Raw genomic sequence first — 3,680 nt, forward strand, 5'->3', positions numbered from 1 at the left:
AAAAACAAACTTAAAATTTTATGGCTAATCAAAACAGAATGGTAGCTTTAATCTTTTACACTGTAAATGAAGCCTTCCTAACTTGAATTTGTATTCAGTTCTTTGTCTACGATAGTATCAAATGTTGCAATCAATGAATCAACTTCAAATGTTGCGATCAATGAATCAACTTCAAACTGTTTTATTTTTAGCATTTTTTCTTCAGCTAGGTGTCATTCTTCTCTTCAATTTTCCCAATTCTTATTTCTATTGCTACCCTTCTTCATTCATATCTGAGCACTCTTTTCCATGTTCCCTGTTATACACATATCCTCCCATTTTTATTTCTCCTTTACTTTTCTACTCTGGTGTTCATGGAGGAGGCCAGAATTGGCCTGGGTAGGTAGGACGGTATAAAGTCTGCTGACTAAAACTTACTTAAGCAGCCCTTTTATTAATAAACCTCTCTATAGTCCCCAGCGTCAAAGGGAGATGTTAGTTCCTTTTGGAGATCCACTTATTCCACAAAGAACAAAGGAAAAGAATGTTGACATTTTTTATGGCTTTTTTCTTAGTTGTTTTATGTTTTCTTTGTTTTTGATGGAAATTCCTAAATTTAATATTTCCAAACAATTTCTCATAACCAAGAAAAGGGAATAATTTTGTCTAGCTACAGTTCATTTTAGATCTTTATTTTTCTAATAAATACTAAAAGAGAAATTAGTGGGAGAAGAATTGAATAGAATTACTAACGTTCAGAAAGCGTGGGCCAATGGCTTTGTTGGGCAGTGCAAGGTGATGGCCAGTCCCACAGCCCCATGTGGGCCTCACACACCCTGGCCCATAAGCCCTGCTGCCCTACCACACAGCCTGATCAGGTTTCCTCTCTTGGGAGGCTGGAACACAAGACAGGAGCATAAGTAGAGGGTGAAGAAGTTGAAGTACATAGAGAGAAAGCAGATATTTGAAACTGCGCAACAGGAGAAGCAATAAGCAAGGAAAAGCCTTGATTCAAGAAGCAGAATACAGAAAAGTTGACACAGAAAGAAGAGAAGCTGAGATGTAGGCTAGCAGGTTTATAGCATGGTGAGGACCAGAGTAGGGCTCAACAGACAGCCCTGTGACAGCTACTTCTGAAGGAACAACTAAGGTTGACAGAAGGTCACAAGAGATCATATTCAACTATTACAGCTACTAGTGCATTCCAACCGAGGTTCCAGTTAACTATTAGGCTGGTTTGGAGGCTGCTAAGACAGCTTTTCTGTTTCCCTTTCTACCGTATCTTTATATATATATGTACACACAAACACACATATATATTTAATGTATACTCTTTTACCAAAGGTAAGCTAAGATATATCTGTTTTTGATAGAAGGTTTATGACGGAGGCCTAGCTAAATAATAGTGCACAGGGGTAGTTAGATGAGAAAGAAAGAACTAAAGTTGTAGTAACTGAAGGGCAGACAAAAAGAGTTTTTACCATTACCTTTATTTGACACAAAGATTATATCAACAGATACCTAGAATAATCACTTTATGATCCTGATTTTATGGAGGTTAGAAGCATTTTCCAGTTCTCTACAATAGCATTAAGTTATTTTAAATTAATAAATGAATCACGTGTTTATAGTTGTAGGACTTTTTAAAAGACAGTGATCTACTATTTTACTATTTCTGGGAAATTGAAAATTGAAGCAATATAAAAATCACATTGTAATATGAATTATGATATTATTATAGCACTGTGGAGATATTACTGAGTATAGTTAATATGAAAAGCTAGCCACAAATCTTATATTCATATTGCTGTATTCTCCGCATTTTCTTTGTTTTATAATATTTAAGAAAGTATTATGAAAAGCATTAATTAGATTTACAAAAGAACACCTACAAATTTTATTCATATGTCTAAAAATCAGTGAGACATTAAAGGTGGATTGTAAAAGAAAGCTCTTTAAATGGGAGCAATTAACATAATTAATTGCTATGGAATAAACTGTCTTAGCCCTAAATTGAATCATCGCCTTGATTTTTCCAGATCACAGAGATATTTTAGAAAATGAGGTAATTGGATGTTTAACAGGAAATTTTTTTAGGGATCCTTCTCTTTATAAAGCCCATCTTTCCTTCTACCTAGATAATTAATAGACTGTATGTATTACTGAGACCCTTTTATGTTTAAACTTAATAATGTCTGCAATTTTTTAATCTTTCTGTGCTAATGTATAGTTTGATGTGCATATCAGGACTTTGAATTTGTTTTATGTATCAGGGATTAGAATTTCTGTAGATTTTTAACACCTTTATGAAAGTTTGTCACTTTGTTAAGCTTAGAATCAAGAACTATACTTTAAAAATTAAAAGATTGCTGTATCTGAACGTTGGATGCAATGAACATTGCCTTGCATTGTCCGTTTACATAGGGGAAACTAATGAGGCTATAAAGAAACACTATCTGTTTTATTAGAATTTTTTACCAGTGAAACAGCTGGAAAAACAGAGGTAGTTGGCTGGCTTTCGTTTTCCATTGCTTTCTGCCCTTTAAATTCTGATTTCCTCCTATTCATGACCACACGCTCACCACACACAGACTTTTTGGTTTGTTACTTTAAGCCACATGGAGATTAAGCACCATTAGTAAAGACTAGTTTAGGAACTGTTTTAACTAAAATAAATGACACTTTCAAAGACAACATGGATTTATGGAGTGTGTGTATGTCTGTGCTCACATGTGTGAGTTGGGATAAATCAATAGGGAAGAAATCAGGTGATGATATTTGGATGCCATTAGTGATTGGGACATATTTTATATTGCTGTCTTATTTCTCACAGTCTAAATGTGGTGAAGTGCTAAGTCGCATCCTGGTGACCAGAAAGAATATATATCACTTTCCTATATTTAGAATTAGAATTTTGTAGCTGAAAGAAAAATTAGACTTCATCTCTAATCTGGTCATTTTATGTTATAGCTGACGGAGGCTCAAGGAGATTAAGAATCTTGGCCACTAGGCAGTAGAACTGCAACTTGGATATGCTTGTTACTTGTCCGTCCATGGCATCCCCTCATCAGCACTCTCTTCTCTACCTAACCACTTAAGTAAATGGAGGCATTGGGATAATACAGTATAAAGGATGATGAAGTGTTATAAGGGAGGCTAAGAATAGATTCAATCAGGCATTAAAAAGAAGACATAGCCGTGAGAAGTAAATTGGGATCTGTGAATTGGGAAAGTTTGAGGTCCCCAAACAAATAAAAATTAATTGACTTATGAAAATACCCACTGTTTACAGTTAGCATCTAAAAAAGAAGAAAAAAAGAAAGCATATAGTTATTAGCCTTCAAAACCCCAAGTGCTAACATGTCAGAGAGGGTCCAAATCCCTCTACCTTGAAAACAAGAGATACATGATTTTTTTAAAAACTCTGTTCATAGAAACATGCGTCTATGAACTCTACATTTTTGAAAAATTCCCATAATCATTATGGAAAAAATCTGAAAAATTAAATCAAGTAAAGTTTAATTCTAATGAACATTCTATTGAAATAACAATGTGAAACAATTGTGCAACACATGAAGAACAATTTATATTCTACTTTATTAGAGCGGAACAAAAAGTTTATCTTTAAATTACTCATATCATATACAAGTCTGTGTGTACATGCAATTTAAAGATAAATTGTTGTGTTTTCTTTATATATA

Source organism: Propithecus coquereli, unplaced genomic scaffold (assembly GCF_000956105.1).
Source record: "Propithecus coquereli isolate 6110/MARCELLA unplaced genomic scaffold, Pcoq_1.0 Scaffold226, whole genome shotgun sequence".
Taxonomy (NCBI): Eukaryota; Metazoa; Chordata; class Mammalia; order Primates; family Indriidae; genus Propithecus; species Propithecus coquereli.